The sequence below is a fragment of the Camelus ferus genome, chromosome 9, assembly GCF_009834535.1.
Source record: "Camelus ferus isolate YT-003-E chromosome 9, BCGSAC_Cfer_1.0, whole genome shotgun sequence".
Lineage (NCBI taxonomy): Eukaryota > Metazoa > Chordata > Mammalia > Artiodactyla > Camelidae > Camelus > Camelus ferus.
This window is the reverse complement of record NC_045704.1, coordinates 53051762-53069191: the sequence shown is the minus strand read 5'-3', so window position 1 is coordinate 53069191 and position 17430 is coordinate 53051762. Positions and strand designations below refer to the sequence as shown.

Genomic DNA, 17430 nt, shown 5'->3' with positions numbered 1-17430 from the left:
TCCGCTGGGTCATTCCGGAGCTCAGGTTTTCTAAGCAGATGTCTCAGTTTGGAGATCCCCTAAAAGCAGAGGCTGCAGTAGGCACTCAGATTTGGAGAGTCTACCTGGGAAGCTGATCTGAGGAAGCAGGAGGGAAAGCGTGGGGGTACTGAGCCAACCAGGAGGGAGAGCCTTTCCTCTGTGCGGCGCAGCTGGCTGCTGTGGGTGGTGACCTGCTTGGGACCTGCGTCTAGAGTACTTGGTGACAGGACCCAGTGAGCGCAGGACTGGGGGCAGACAGACCGGGGTTCAGATCTTCCCTCCGCTCAGCACAGTACCGGCTACAATCCTTGGCAGGTTCCTGAACATGGACATTAATTTCTCTATGCCCAGAAACGCAGGAAAGAATCCCGCATGCGGCTTCAAAAGAAATAATATAGACAGCAGACGCTGATGTGGAGTTTGGGGTGCGGTACGTCCTCAGTCAGTGCCGTTCTCTTTCCTTCCTCTCTTCACCAGAGACTCTGCTGAACGGTACCGCCAGTCCTTGGCTACGAACCAGGCATAGGAGCTTATGGACTAATAGTTAATTTGAAAAATTTATAGAGATTTAAACATAGTTATCCAAAAATGCCCCTTTTTTTCAAAGTAAATACTATTTGGCATTTGGTTTTCATTTGAATTATGTTCTGTGTAACGAGATGGAATGGAGATCTTTATAGATAAACAATGTGGATCCATAAAGAAAGAGTTGCCTAATTAGTCCTTTTTTTTTGCTGCTTGGGAACGTTGCCACTGGTCTCAGTACAGGAGGTGGTTTGGAACTAGTATGTGGAAGACTTGTCAAAGGAGAAAAATCTAGGGCAGACTGGTGGAGGGCTGTTCCAGGAGAGATATTGTAGTTCAAATTGATGTCAATTTTTTTTTAAAATTATGGAACACATTCCATTAGCAAGAGTGTGGAAAGACAGGTACATCTTTTCTAGAAACTACTTCGTCATGTTAACATCCTAAAATATGTATACATTTTAACCTACATAGCAGTCAGTGTTCTCCAGAGAAGCAGACCCACTAGGGTATGTATATATCCTACTGGATAACTGCGTACACATATGTCACATAGTGGTATAATCCAGTCTGAGTGTAAAGGCCTGAGAGCCGGGGGAGCCAGCTGTCTAGATCCCAGTCCAAGGGGAGAGATGAGGTGAGATGTTCCAGGTCAGGCCGTGAGACAGGAAAAAGAAAAAAAAAGGAGGCAGAGGATGAATTCCACCTTCGTCTGCCTTTTGTTCTGTTCAGGCCGTCAGTGGATTTGCGGATGCCCACTCACCTTGGGGAGGGCATCTCCTTTACTGAGTCCACAGATTCACATCCTAGGCTCACCCAGGAACACCCTCACAGACACACCCAGAAATACGGCACAATCTGGGCACCCCACGGTCAGCCACGCTGACACGTGAAATCAGCCATCACAGCCTAGCAACCCCAGTTTTTCGTCATTGTCCTGGGGAAATCAGCCAGGATTCAGAAATCATGCACAAGGATGGAGAGCAAAGCAGTATGTATATTACTGAAAAGTTGCAAAGTATTTTCCAAACAAACAAATAAGCAAAATAAGCAAAGAAACCCTTTTATAATCGCATGATTTTTATGTGGTCAACGAAGACATGTTTTCAAGGAGTACCAGGGCAAGTGTTGATGGCAGATTATGAAGTGAAAAGTGGGTGAATAAAGGTGAATTCAGCCTGATTCCAATTCTGTTAAAAATACCCTTTAGTTAGTTGCATATCTGGATATATATGTTGGTATATTCATTACCAAAAAACAGAAGAAGAACAAGAAGGAGAAGGAGAAAGCACTATTAACAACCCCTGTTTCTTCCCTTTATTCTGTCTCCAGATTTTCTGTAGTGAGCAGAAAATACTGTCATAATCAGAACAGGAAGCAATTGATATGATTTCTAAAGATGCTCTAGAAGTCAAACATTAGAATCTTGCTCATGGCTTCAGCATAATCTGTCTTCAGAATACAGGTGGGTCTGCCCCCAGAAGGTGAGGGTCAGGTGAGCCGCAAGGCCTCCAGGGTCAGGAACAAGTGTTTTGATGCGTAGCCTCTGACCTCTAGGACAGAACAGGAGGGAAGGCAGCCAGGTGGTGGTGGCAGGCTGGGATTTGTAACGTTGAATGAGACCTGTCAGAGGACAACATGGAGGGCTGGTTCCTCTCCCCAGGACTGGGGGGTGTGACCCAATACAGTGCCTGATGTCGCCTTGGTGTGTCTTAGACTGTGAGAAAAGCTTGACAGCTAGAAGCTCCCCACATCCGGACCTTGTTATCTTCTCTGTTTTCTCTCCTCTGATAGCACCTCCGTTCCACATCCCTCCCCTCTTCTCTGTGGCCCCCACTGTCTGTGTGGTCCAGCAGGCTCTCGGGCCCATGGGGCTGCTTCTGCTCACACCAGGGTTCTGTATGGGCCAGTGGCTGTGTCCTCCTCCTTCCAACGCCTCGTGTCCCTCACTGATGGTGCCAGAGGGTCTCAGAGAGAGGGTCACCGCGGCAGTACCCACCCTGGAGGTTTCCAAGGTCCATCAGCCCGAGGCAGTGCAGATAGGTCGAAAAGCATCAGCACTGTAGTCAGGAGACTGTGGTTTGAATCTCCCTCGCACCCTTATAAGCTGTGTGGGCTTGGGTAGGCATCTTAACTTCTCTGAATTACAGTTTCTTCACATGTAACCGAGAGAGAATGCTATCCAGCTTACCGGCTGATCGTGAGAAGGAAATGAGTCTATTCGCAGTGGTAAGGGATGCCGATAGCGTTTTCTTTTGCTGCATAACAAAAACCACCAACCTCGTGGCGTGGAACAACGCCCACCTCTGATCTCACAGTTCTGTCAGTCTGAAGCCTGAGGAGGCTTAGCGGGGTTCTCAGTGCAGGGGCTCATCCGAGGCCAACATCAAGGTGCCGGTGAGGCCGAGCTCCTCACTGGCGGCTCTGGGGGAGAATCAGTTTTCAAGCTCATTCGGGTTATTGGCAGAAGTAATGTCTCTGTAGTGCTGGGACTAAGGTCCCCATTTCTTTTCAACTGTCAGGTGGGAACCTTGCTTGGGCTCTGGGGAACACTGCCTCCTTGTCACGTGCCCCGCCCCCGACCCCTTCAACCAGCGACAGCAGGTCAGATCCTCCCTGGGCTTTGAACCTCTCTGACATCCCCGTCTGCTTCCAGCTGGAGAAAACCCTCTGCTTTCAAAAGACTTGTGGAGATTAGAGAAGGGGCTGCATGTAACTGACTCAGAACGGCGCCTGGCACTTAGGACATCAAGGCTGATCTTTGGGATAAATACAGTGAGAGGTACATAGAAGGTTCTGGATCCGGCTTTTATGGAATAAATGAGCATGTGAATGAATGAACAAACTGGAAAAAAAATCAGCAGTGAAGTTAAGAGTTTCTATTTTGGAGGGCAGAGGCAATCAGTGAGGGACATCGCCAACAGCGAAAGGGACATTCTGATATGAATTCCATCAGTCCGCATGAAGTGAGGATTCAGTTAATACAGCTACCAAATAAGGTTTCCCCCTGCAGGGTGAGAGTACCTGGGGTGCATCCTCTGAGCCTGGTTTCTCTGCTTGGAACACATCCAGCCCCGAGGCCCCGGAGAAGTCTTACTGGCAATTCCATCTAAAGGAACCAAATCCCGTCCCTAAGCACATCCCCCCTGCAGCTTCAAACTATTCTTGGGATATTTCTGTTTCTCCAACACAGGCTCTGCTCTAGGCACCCGGCACCCTTCCCACCATGGGATGGGCCAGGAGGTGGATTCTAGATTCTTGCTGGAGGGGGGTTCTCCAATATTTGTCATTTTAGTAGTCACCTGAACATTGTTGGATCATCACATCAAGCAGCTCTAATAACTGCAAAACAATCAGGTACCAAAGAGAAACAGAGCAGAGATGAAAGCTGGTGTCTGATGGGCAGAGGCATGCTTGGTAGACTTACAGACCCCGCCCCCCCTGGCTTCCAGACCTCCTCCAGAGGGTTTTTATAACTTCCTGAAAAGGCTTTAGTATTCAGTTTTAATTAAACATTTAATTTGCATCATGCAAATTTATTAATTCTGCCAGGGAGAAAAAGGCTGAATCTTGTATTTGGATATCTCCAGCTAGGAAGACTCACATTTTCCCAGGGGTTACTGATGGAGCCTCCCAGTTTGAACAGCACTGCAGGAGCTGGGGAGCCGCTTGGTTTGGAAAGTCACTGGCTCAGGGCAGTTGTGTTAATTTCAGCTTCTCAGACTCAGTCCTGAGACTGAGGTTGTAGGGAGGTACAAGCTGCTGAAATCAGCATGAACCACTTACAGACGGGCTCCATTTGTCACAGGGTCCTCTTCTGTGATCCTCTCTTCCCCCTTCCTGTTCCTCTGCTGCAAAGTTCTGATCTCTGAAAAGGGCGATCCGAACTACCTGGAAAATACCTTGAGGAAATGGCTCAACAGGCAAGATCTTACTACCTGCCTGACCCAGGGTGGTTAGGACCCCATTAAGTTGGTATTTGTTGACCAAAATTCTGAAAGAATGAGGAACCTGGCAAATCAAACATTCTCCTGCAGATCAATCACAAACTCTTTTGATTTCCAATCTTATTGTTCAGATTTCTTCTGAATTCGTATAGGTCTCATTTCCTGCCTTATTAAAGGGGAATTGGGTAAAACTCTTTGGTAAGTAGGGATTGGAAAATGCACTTGGCTAGTCTCAGCTCCAGTATTCATTGAATAGCTATAGAGCAGTGGCTGTCAACTGCGACGATACTGTCCCCCAAGGGACTTTGGCGATGTCTGGAGATATTTTTGGTTGTTACAACTAGGGAGGTCTGGGGAGCAGGGGTTCCAGTGTGTGGAAGCCAGGGGTGCAGAACGGTCCCATAACACACAGGATAACCTCCTCCACGAAGAATTATCCAACCCCAAATATCAGTAGTGCTGAGGTCGAGAGGCCCTAATATAGAAGTTAAAGAAAAGGACTGCGGTACGGGTTGATCTGTTAGATGATCACCTACCAGGAGAGATTTAAAACAAACTAGTAAAAAGTCCTTGAAGTGAGAATCTGGTGGGGATTCTGCCATCGACCAGCTGTGTGGCCTCGAGTAAGTGAATGTATTGAGTACACTGAATTTGATTGATTTACTCATTCATTTGGCCAGCTTTGTGAAGAATGGCATGTACTCATCTAAGCAGGGGAAACCAAATACATGGTATGTGCAAAGGCTCAATGCAGAAGAGAGCCAGTGTCCCCAGAAGGCCAGCGGGACTGGAGGATAATCCACAGGAGGGAAAGAAAAGCAGGGGAGATGCTCCTGAACCTTCTGGACCAGAGTAAGGAGCTGCACTTTAATTCTGGGTGTGGTGAACTACCTCCCGCAGTGAGTGCTTTAATGCTGGCTGCCTAGACCGGCAAACTGCACTTCTGGTTCTCCATACAGACTCTAAAGGTGCCCGTTGGGTGAGAGACTTTGCTCCCTGCTGTGGTGGGGTGCAGACCTGGTCGGAGAGAGGCGACAACACAAGAGGCAAAGGGAACACTCAAGAGGCCCTTGTGTGGTCCCAGCAAAAGAAGATGGAAAAGACAGAAAACAGTGGAGCAGTTCCTCCAACAATTAAACGTGTTACCACATGACCCAGCAATTCCGCTCCTAGGTATCTACCCAAGAGAAATGAGAACGTGTGTCAGTCCGACAACTTGTACACAACTGCTCCTCACAGTATTATGCACAATGGCCAAAAGGTGGAAGCAACCCCGATGTCCATCAACTGATGGATGGATAACCAAAAAGTGGTGTATCCGTACAATGGAATACCACTCAGCCATGAAAAGGAATGAAGTTCTGACACATACTACGACGTGGATGAACTTTGAAAACATTAAGCTAAGTAAAAGAAGCCAGACACAAAGGACCACATTTTGTATGATTCCATTTATATGCAATGTCCAGAACTAGCAAATCTATAGAGACAGAAAGTCAAATGGTGGTTGCCGGGGAGAAGGGAGAATGGAGGATGACGGCAAATGGGTGTGAGTTTTGAGGGGCATTGATGAAAATGCTCTGGAATTAGACAGTGGTGATGGAAGCAAGACCTTGTGAATATATTTCAAAAAAAATACTAAATTGTACACTTTAAATGTATTGTACGGTGTCTGAATTATATCTCAAGCTGTTTTTTTTTTCTTTTTTTTAAAATGGAGGTGCTGGGGATTGAACCCAGATCTCATGCATGCTAAGTACACATTCTTCCACTGAGCTATAACCCCCCTTTTGTTTTATTTTTAATAAAGCTTTTTTTTTTTAAGGGAGGTGAATGTACAAAGAGGAGTGAGGATGGACTTGAGATGGGATCTCAGACTTTGCGTACCAATGGCATCTGAGGGGAGGGGTAGAGAGCAACAGAAAGCTGGCTCCCCAGTTTCTCAGCTGATGCAGCTGCCACTGCTCCAAACGACTTCTCACTGATGTCACATTCAGAAACTACATGATGGTTTCCCCAAATCGCCCTCTTTCTTCTCATTAGAGTGTAAGGGCGGGAATAGCTTTGGGGAAGGGAATTTGCTCTTTTAGAGAAATCAGAAACCTTTCTTCTTGGTGACCTTTTCACTCTTCATTGCCAGAAGACTTTGACCTTTGACCCCAGGGACGCTGGGAGAACAGGCTCCGGACAACAAAGCATTACAAATACAGCGGGTTTTTCATGGAAAGGATGTGGTACATTTTCATGCAGACGGCTTTCCCCAGGTAGTAGTCAATGTACAGAGAGAGAATGATGGTGCTTCCTTTACTAGGAACTTAGCTTTTCATACACAAATAAAGTGTGACTTCTGGTAAAGTCAGAAACAGAAAGAACATTCTTTTGTGCTGATGAGAAAGATAGGAAAAAAAAAAAAAAAAACCAACAAAAAAGACCCAGGAACATAGAAAGTATTAACATTAGACATCTAGGTTTTGTGTCATTTGGGGGGAAGTGTGCATTTTAATCTGATTTTAATTATGCTGACAGACAATGAACACACTTCTATCCCCGCAGGAGTGTTCAAGACTGGAGCAGAAGGTGAATCTCCTGGTTGGATCCTGAGACAAAGAAATGCCCTCTGGCCCTAGGGGCCAGCCAAGAAGGACACTCTCTTACATTCACAGCAACAGCTCATTTCCAAAGTTTGGAGTTATGAAGGTAAGAGTCCATCACTGCCCTCAAAGAGCTCACAGGCATGTGGAGAGAAAGACAAATAGTCAATGATAAACTGCAGAGGTATCCAAAGTGTGACCTGTGAAGCATCTGGCGATTAGGAGGTGGGTACAGTACGATGGTTACCAAGGGGAGCACATCTTTAAGATGCAATGGCCGTTTATGGGGGCCCCTCTAAACCATGCCCCGGGGGTACTGGGACGTGAAATAGTGACTTGGAGCATGATTTTCTTTTCTTACATTCAACCATCATCTAAAGTCTGCACTAGAATTGAAGGACCTGGGTCATTATCCTGGGATTTCTCAAGACTCAGGTTTGACCTCAAGTCCCATCTTTCAAAAGCCAAGTGGTTTGGGTGGCTCCGTGCCCTCAGCCAGGCCCCCCGCCCCCGGCCCCACAAGCCCTGGCTTCCCATCAGGGGAGATGGAGAGGGGGCAGGTTTGTTTCCCAAGCCGCCGCCTCCTCCCCATGCCCGGTGCGCCGCCCTCGCCCGCGCAGTCATCTTGGCGGCTCATGTGGGAGGATGCTGACCACAGGTTGATCTGAGCCCAGGCTGCTCACCCCACAAGGCTCCCTGCGGAGGTCCCCTCAGTGACTCGGCGCCTGGGGAGGCTCTGCTGCCCGGGCCCTGCTGCCCTCACCTCCTTGGCAGGTGGCCCATCGTGGTTGACCGACAGTGGGTCTGTGACTGTTTTCTTCCTCCTCCAGCAAAGACAGGGTGGGCACCTCAAGGGAGCACCCAGGCTATGGTCTCTCTCCATCCCCAGAGCCCCTCCCAACTTCCTGGTTGTGGCTGGGAGGCCCAGAAGGAGCTGCCAGGCCATCTCATCTGCAAAACCAGCTTGTTGCCAGCAAACTGAACACATTTAATACAGAAGCCATTGGGACAATGACTAGGGAACCCCTCGGACCGGGTCATCGTCACGGAGTGACTTCCCGTGCCTCTCCATCTTCTACCCAATTAGATCCTGGCTCATTAGTTTGGGGCACCGAACAGCAGTTGGGGGTAAAGGTCACTTTGGTAGACGATTTTCTTTCTCTCTAAGCCACAGAACTTCCTCCAAGGAACAAGCACTAACCTCCGATTCTCAGAAGCAAAACAAGCCAAGTCACACATTTCTATGAATTCTCCCCGAAAGCCGATGATCACTAACAACAGCAATCTCCGTGGCTATTGACTGAGCGCAGGCGCCAGACTCGTCACAGAGCTCGCCAGTCCCGGAGCCTCCCAGAGACGGGGGAGCTCATTTCACAGCCCAGTCAACCGCCTCTCAGCAAGGCTAAGACGGAGAGGCCAGGGGAGACTTTGCAGAGAGAGTGAAGTCAGGACAGCCAGGATCTGGTCCCAGCCCCGCCGACCCTGCTGTGGCTTGGGGAATCCTTCTTTCCCAGTGGAAATTCCAAAGCACTAGACAGGAAGAGTTATCAGCTGTAACAGTAAAGCATGTTGGCGGGTCAGTTGCCTGACACTCAGTGTTTCTACAACGGGAATGATAGCCCAGCAGGTACATGGACCCCTCCCTGTGCCTCCCAAGTTGGAAATCTGAAGGAAACCAACTTTGGCTACCATGTGCCCAGGCGTTGTGGCATGGCAGGGGGTGGGGGGTTACCACCACATGCTTGGAAATAGAAACGCTTTGAAAAAGATACATACAGATACATATAGAACGGTGGACTTCTAAGACCCAGTTCTGTGGCCCTTTGACACAGCTCTGACATTCTGCAGAGAAGGAACTCCCCTGAACATCTTATCCACAAGGGTTAGTTAAGACAAGGTGAGAATACCGACTTGCTTAGAACAAGGAGACAAGCCCTGTCTTTGAGGACATCCTCACTAATCGTTCCCTAACCTGTGAGCTATGTAAGGGGGTTTGACCTTAACAACTTCTCACCGGTGACCTTCAAAACACAGCACAGCACCGTGACCGGCCCTGCCGCTCTTTCTGGCACCCACTGTAGTGTCTCCACTCGCTGAGCACAATGTGCGGCCCTGGCTTTATTTTTTTTTTTCCTGTATCTTTTCTCCTTTCATTGGTTTAGTGTGTCTTTTCTCTTCCCAATTCCTGTTGCTTAACATCAGAATTTGTACAAAATCTCTATAGACAAGGATTTGGCAGTAGGGGAACTGGCAGTGAGACTCTGTCACTGTATGTGAAGAAACTGGATGACCAGCCAGTTAGATTTTATTTCTAACAGCTGCGAAACATAAGCCCAGGACAGAATGAGGGAGCATTCACCAGGTGGCTGAAATGAACCCCAGACTGGGTCCAACACAGCACGTCTTTAAACCTTCAACTCTAGAGAACATTCAGTTTCATCTATGCGCATTGGTTCTCAAGAACAGGCAACCAGTGAGATTGAGCCTGTCTGTGAGGTGTGTTCTGCCACCAAGCAGCTTCAAGAAGGCTGGGCGAAGCTGTTAAGGAGAAAGTTTATTCCTCCTTGGGCGAAACGGAATCATCACAGGGAATTCCACATGTGGTAGATTCCCTTAGAGATATGGACAGATAGACACCAGCGAGGGGAAAAAGATTACATTTCTTGAGATTTTCACTTCTGGAAAACAAAAACACAAAATAATCTGAGTGCTGGGGGCGGGCATATTCACAGCAACCGTTTACTTTTCTGTTCAGATTCTCAAGTTTGTTCTCTTACTTAAAGTAGGAGGAAGATAACATGGGTTCTTTTTGTCACCAGTAAGCTGTTCAGCTTATATTCTGAGCAGCTGGTGTTCTTGTCACGTCTAAGAGGCAAAGATGTGTTTGTGCCCAAAAGATGTTGCAGAAAAGTTCAAAAAGCTACTGTTGCCTCAATGGCATGTCATGTGTGCCCTGGGGCTACTAAAAATTTGCATTCTGTACATACAAATGGGTGGCTAGATGGATGGACAGACAGACGGATGGATGGATGAATGGGCAGACAGATGGAAGATACATGGATGAGTAGCGGGATTTTTTTAATCCCTTTAACTACCCAACTCACACACAGCCTGACGCAGAGCAGGCTTCCAATGAAGGAAGACTTGACCCTTAGTGGTTTCAGTAACAGTCAACTGGTCACTGCCTTTCAAGACTTGATCTTGGAAGAAACTCAAAGTCATCTTACATGCTTTGGTATCTGTTCTTTCTGCACAACTTTGGGATTCAGAAGTGTCCTTGGTGTCTCCATGCATCAGTGAAGCACATGACTTGGTACTTGGGGTAATTTGAGGATCCCTGCTACTCCAAGATGGTTTCTGAAAATTCTACCATTAGTAGGATGAACCACAAGAATAAGGCTAGAGGCCAGTGAAAGAAAGCATTTCCTCTTCCAAGTCTGTCATGAGAAAGTCTATAGAAGATAAATCCCAAGACTCTTGCTGAGGACCTCCAGTTCCTTGCTCTAGGCACTGTCACCATGGCCTGAGTCACCATGAGTCCATAATTTTCGAGTGCATTAATCCCTGAGTGCCCCCATTTTCATGGAGAGATGATGCAAAGGAACACAATTGGGACCAAAAAATAAAAGTCCGGCATACATGCTTCATTTTACAGAGAACTCTATCCCTCCCTTCGTGTTAAGTTTCTGTTTGAATCACCTGAAAAGATGATATTTTAAGGCAATGTGACCCCATAGTCACCACTGAGATCTTCACAATCCTCTGCAGACGGCAAAATCCCATATGATGCATGTCCTTAGTGCTTTGTGCCTCGAGATGTTCTCTGTCGCTGTTGGCCAAAACCTTCTAGAGAGTATTCCGAGTTTCCTTCTCTGTTACTGTGATAGAATTTGGATCTGTTTCACAGGCATTCACAGAGGAGCACCTAGAAGTCACATGCTGGTTGGAGTTGGCTTGAACCAGGACGCAGAGATTAAACATAAGACCCTTGGATCAAGATGCTCACAGAATCCCAAGAGAAATACATAGAAAAAGGCAATGCCACAAGGCTTAGCAGGAGGGATCCTTGTGGTCTGCACCGAGGTGGTGGTCAGGCAAATCTACACAGGCAATACAGTTGCACTTTATTGGTTTCAGCTGCATGTGGATCTAGGGTTGGCTCAAATTTTTAAAAATTAAAACATAGACGTATAATTACGACATACACTCACAAATGCCATGTGGGCCTTGGAGCGCAGGGTGGAAATGCACCACCCCACTTGGGTTAGGGAGAAGCAGCCAAAGAAGTTCTCCCAGGGAAGGAGACCTCGTCGCAGAAAGATGAGAGGACATTCGACAGGCAATGCTGTGTAGACGTTTGTCTCTCCCACCGGCCTACTGCTCCCTCTCTGGGTTTGAGCCACTTCTTTTAGATCTAAAAAAATGCCTGTTTTAATCTGTAACAGTCCCCATTTCTCCTCCGCTCTTTTGCAGTTCATTTAGTTGTCAAAGAACCTGGAACATTTATCTTATAGAAGTTCCCATTTTCTGGATTTGAGTTATTGCTTCTTCAGGGGATCTGGATCCTTTCTCTGCCCCCTATATTTTGTGGAAAGTGGTAGTTTCATCATCATCATCATCATCACGTTACTACCAAGTCATCCCAATGTAGTTGGAAAGGTAAGAATGTGGGCAATCGAGTGCTAACTTCTAGAAGTCTGATTCCTCTCTCCTGTAACTTTAAACTGAGTCTTTCCTCCCTGTGATATAGAACATGCATTGGAATCTCATGTTGTTGCTTGAGTTTGGGAAGTGATTCCATTACAAAGAAAATGCATGGACCTATGCAGTAGCCAAGAAGGGCCAGCCCTGCAGCTGCATTTAGATCAGGGAGTTTCTGGAAACAGACCTTTCTGACGGTAAACTCCAACAAAGCAGGTGGGTGTTATGTTAATGACTAGACTCTTAGTCACCTCAAGGGAACTGAAATCAGATGACACCAGGATGGTGGAGGGAGGTGAGATATTAGCAATTCTGACTGCAGATGTGAGCATAATCTCAGGGGCCTTTTTAAATAATCATTCTTCTGCTTTGATTAAATGCCTTATCTACTACTGGGCTACAGAGTGGGAGGCAGAGGTGAAGTGAGGAGATCCGAGATTATTAATTTGCCTTGAAACCTATGCTTTAAGAAGGCCAGGAGAAGAGAGCTGCCGCTAAACAAAACACAAAATCTTCCCCTCTCAGCTCACCCTGTGCACGCCAGCACTCAGAAACAACCCACACTGAACAGACCCGTGCATGTTTGTGTGTAGCAAACACCGGTTTAGGGAGAGTGACACAGATTTCCAAAATGCCAAAGGCATTTTTTAAAAAGGAGGGGAAAAGATGAAGTACAAAAGCTCTATCATTTGCATTTGACACTTAACTTCTTTTCCACCTGCCCATGAAACAGCCTTCCTGGGCTCTTTTCCACCTAAAGTGTCCACTAAGATCGTCTTAGGGACACAGACTCAGCCTGATCGCTGTAAACACTCAGCCCCGCTGGAAGCCAGAGAGCTACGGGTCTAGAAATTTCAGCTCACCTGATCTTGCCTCACACTTTCTTCTTCTGATTATTTGTTCTGCTTGTGCGACTGCAACAAACCTAGGAATGTCATAAAAGTGAGATTGCCAGGAGGAAACAGGGTTCTTGGATCAAAGGATTCACACTCTGCTCATGAAATGATTCATTCAGTCAGCTGCTCAACATTTATCCAGTACCTCTGATGTTCCATGCTGGTGACAGGTGTTCTTGGAATGGATACAAAAATGGGCCACTAACCCCTTCCGCAATGTGATTTATGATATGATATGTTATGATGTGATGTGAAATGATATACAATGCTATGCTATATTATATAATGTTATACTGTATTATATGATACTACGCTCTACCACCTTTCATTACAGGATAGTGTATATTATTTGTCCATTTGATATATGATATGATATGTTACAATATGATATGATATATACAATGCTATGCTATATTATATAATACCATAGTGTATTATGTAACACTATAATGTATTATATACTACTCTCTACCACCTTACGTTACAGTATAGTGTATATTATTTATCTGTTTAATATATGATATGATGTTATGATGTGATATAAATTATTTATAATGCTATGCTATATTATATAATGTTACACTGTATTATATGATACTACATTCTACCACCTAACATTACAGTATAGTGCATATTATTTGTCCATTTGATATATGTGATATGATGTACAATGCTATGCTATATTATATAATACTATACTATATTATGTAATACTAAACTATATTATATGATACTACACTCTACCACCTTACATTACAGTATAGTGCATATTATTTGTCTGTTTCTCGTCTGTCTCCCTCTTACAATAGAAAATACAAGAAAATGATTAAGAGCATGAACTTTGTAGCCATGCCTGGATTCATACCTTGGACCAGCCCAGCTGAGTGACCTTGGAAAATCTCCCGAACGTCTCTGAACTTTAATTTCCTTCTCAGTCAGAGGGCAATCACAGCAGCACGTATCTCCGAGGGCTGTTGGGAACAGCCAGTGATTAAGGCTGAGGACAAGGCCTGGGTGAGTAGCAGGTACGTTTTCGTCGTTAGAAATGTTCTCATTTGATGGGGGAGCCTCACGCTGGGATGGACAGCTCCTCTGTCACACGCAGAGGTTTCTCCAGGTCCCTGCCCACCTCATTTCTGAGTGTAAGCCTGAATCAGTCAGCGTATTCATCCCTTTGCCACTGGGATCGGAACAGGGGTGGGCGGATAACCAGGCAAATGACCCAGACGGATTTGACCCAGCCATGACTTTGATTTGCCCAACTGAGGACTCAGACCCACTCCCATGGGACCTACTCCATGGGGATTTACAGCTGGAGCTGCTCCAGCCCTCGTGTTCCCACCAGGAGCCTTGGCCCAGAGCCCATGCAGTAGACAGCAAACACAACAGGTGGACGGAAGCCAGCTCCGATGGAACTGTGTGGCTCCTGCCCCAGCCAGACCTGCAGCAGCTCTGTCCCTGTACCTTTCGGTCACATGGGCCCATCAGTCCTCTTTTTGCTTAAGTCAGTTTAGGTCAAAATTGTTCCATCCATAACTGGAAGAGGGCTAATTGGCACCCCCATGACATGCTGAGGACGGGGACGTGCAGAACATGTGAAGAACTCAGAGGTCACACTTTGACAGGCAGGTCACCTTTGCCTGGTCACACATTCCCAAAGTTCCAGAAGGCTCTGGAACAGAGGTCAAGATACACCGGTGGGGATCCATGAATAAAAGGCAGGAGTCAGGGAGGGCTTCTGGAAGCAGTGGCGACCGCGTTCACAACTGAGCCCTCTTAAATGCTTGTTAGATGCCAGTCCCCTTGCTCAGAGCTGCCCGGACCACCCTGCGCTGAAGCCGCACCTCGGGGAATGAGCGTGACTCGGGCGTGTGGAAATGGGGGCAGGCTGGCATTCCTTTTGGAAGATTACAAAAGAGTGCCGTGTGCCTCGAAGCCCTGGGGCGGCAGCTGTGACTCAAGGCTGGAACCGGGCCCGCTTCAGTGGTAGCAGCCAGCGTGGCAGCCAGTCGGCACACCTTGGTCCACCCAGGGACCTGAACGCGGCCCTCTGCTCATCCCAAATTCCATCCCAGCAAGGTGGACTGATTTCCATCTTGGTCCCAGGGTCCGCACATCTCCACCACGGTTCCACCCCGTTCCAGCTCGGGAAGACGCAGGCTCGTTAGCGAACAAGATAAGCCTCCTGGTGACTGAGGGGCGGGCCAGCCGGACCAGTGAGAGGTGAGTGCAGAACTATCTTGTTGCAACACAGCGTCCAGACACCCTGCCCCACTCGCAGGCCTGTTTTCTGGGACACTGGGCAGGACAGCCTGTGTGCCTAAGAATCTCAGAAAACAAGGCAAGGAAACAGAGCATTTGTGTAGTCATTTTCATTTGAATAAACATGTATTGAGCACCTACTGTGTGCCAGGCACTGCAATAGGCCAAAGAGATGGAGAGGTGAGAGGAGTGGTCCTGGCTTCTAGACGCTCCTAGGGCAGGTGGGGGCCAGTATGGAGCAGTGAGGACTCTAAGGCAGTGAACTCAGAGGCCCGGCAACCCCCACCTTGGGGGCTGGAGAACACGAGGACTGAGGTGAAGCTTTTAAGAGGAAACCCAAGACCTGAAGAGTCACAGTGAGCCAGCAGACAAGACAGAGGGGACACGGGGAGGGCTGGGGTTCCAGGGGGACAAAGTAATACAAAGACTGAAGAGAAAGGAAAAGAAGGAGGAACTATGCCAGGTTGCCAGGTTCAGGGGTCACGACGGCTTTAAGGCAGGAGGGAAAAGACAGAAGGGAAAATGTTTCCTGAGACCCTAGTCCATACCCGGCCCCGTAGAGGGAAACGGAACATCAGCACAGCCCTTCGCAAAGCTAATCAGTTCTCGCCAGGACTCACCAGGGGGTGGCTGACCTGTGCCAAGCACTGAGTGCACATGCTCACCACGATTCCAAGACCCTCTCCACCTTTGATCCCGGAGGAGGCTGGGGCCGAGAGACAGGGTCCTCTGGCTCGCCTGGGTGTCACTCCTGGGACGGAGCAGAAGTCACACCCCGTGCTGGCCTGGCAGCAGAGTGCAGCACCTCCTGGCTGGTATCTTCCCCCAGTGACCCCTCGCTGCTCTGCCACCAAAGGCTCTAAACATCGTTCCTCTAAAATCACAGCATCCTCTGGCCTGGCGATGCAGGAAGGTTTGCCCCCCAACCCCCATTCTGCCCCCCACCACGCTGGCTCTGTTGTTTCGACTCCACAGATGGTCTGACTTTGTCATTACCACCCATCAGTGTTCACCAGCATCCCAGCATGCCAGCTCTGTGTGTGTGTGTGGGTGTCTGGTCCACGATTACCTACCCACCCTCTGTTCAACCTCAAAGGGCTGAGGGCTTTCCCTCCATACAATCTGGATTTCTTTTTTTTTTTAACCTCCCCTGCAATCCAGTCCATTTTCAGTTTGAATGCTGAGCTGGAGAAGCCAGGAAAGCTTTGCTGAGGTCGGAGGGGGAATCAGCGGGCTGTCTCCAGGCTGGTCTCCGTCCCCAGCCTGCCAGCACCCGCGTCTCTCAGCAGCTCTTCTTGGAGCCTGGAGTCCACAGTCAGTGACGCTCTTCTGAAGAATCCCCATCGTTCCTCCAAAGCTCCGATGCTCTGGGTCAAGCTCCCAGACAGGACACAGACCAAGGACAGCAGATCCTAAACACTCACTGCTTTCGTTTCCAACTCTCTCTGCTGTGAGGCAGGACAGGCACCCCAAAGGGCAGGTTCTGCAAAAGCCCGCACACTGAGATCCTTTGAAGGGAGACCGGGGGGAACCAGCTGCAGCTCAAGAGTGGGCGCTGGCAACTCTGAACTCTTCTGTTCCAGAAAATACCCAGTTGGAGCCTCCAGGCTTCAAAATTGGCATCAGGAAATGGCAGGGAAAGCGGGGATCTAAACAAGAGAAAACCCAGGGAGGAAGGAACGGATCACTAAGAAGCTTTTATACACACAGGGAGCCCTTCTGCTTTGTTTTTCTAGGTTACATCTATTTTTTATTAGTCTCTGAGGTCCCAGCTTTGGACAACTACTATGTATTTCAACAAGGCAAAGGTTTATAAAGAGCAGGGCAGGTGAGACTTCAGACCGTTATCTAAAGGATCTGCCATCTTCAACAGAGAGCTCTGTCTATACCATGAAAAAGTCAGGGTAGTTTAGAATTGACTAGAAGGGTGAGTGCAGGGCATCCAGATGGGGTAATTTTAAACTAAATTACCAAATGGGCCAGTTCTGGGTGGTTTTTTTTTTTTTCAGCTTTATCGGGATGTAATTGACAAATATAAATTGTATATATTTCAGGGGCACAGCGTAACGGTTGGTATACATATACGTTGTGAGATGATGGCCACAGTCCAGCTAGTTAAAATACCTATTTCCTCACACAGTTACTATCGTGTGTGTGTGTGTGTGTGTGTGTGTGTGTTAAGAACACTTAACATGTGCCCTCTTAGCAAATTACACGATACAACATACGGCGCAGCACTGGTGACCGTAGTCTCCAGGACTTATTCATCTTGCATAACCAAAACTTTGTCCCTTTGACCATCTCTCCATTTTCCCCTGTCCTCTGATCCCCCCAAACCACCATCCTAATCTCTGATTCTGTGAGTGTGACATGTTAAGTTCCCACATACAGGCGAGATCATTCAGTATGTGTCTTTCTGTGTCGGGTTTATCTCCCTCAGCATAGTGCCCTCCAGATTCACCCATGTGGTCACAAGTGGCAGGGGGC

The 17430-nt window shown here is 47.7% G+C and overlaps 1 long non-coding RNA gene across 5 annotated transcripts in view; it reads left to right on the top strand.

The window, feature by feature from the left end:
* The window catches only part of LOC116665824, a 132461-nt gene that overhangs the window by 111545 nt on the left and 3486 nt on the right, over window positions 1-17430 (top strand). For all 5 annotated transcript variants that reach the window (XR_004322540.1, XR_004322539.1, XR_004322537.1 and 2 more), the window contains exons 7-11: window positions 7047-7190; window positions 11558-11743; window positions 11835-12001; window positions 13491-13706; window positions 14788-14904. This is a non-coding gene — a long non-coding RNA (uncharacterized LOC116665824). The remainder of the gene's footprint in view (window positions 1-7046; window positions 7191-11557; window positions 11744-11834; window positions 12002-13490; window positions 13707-14787; window positions 14905-17430) is intronic.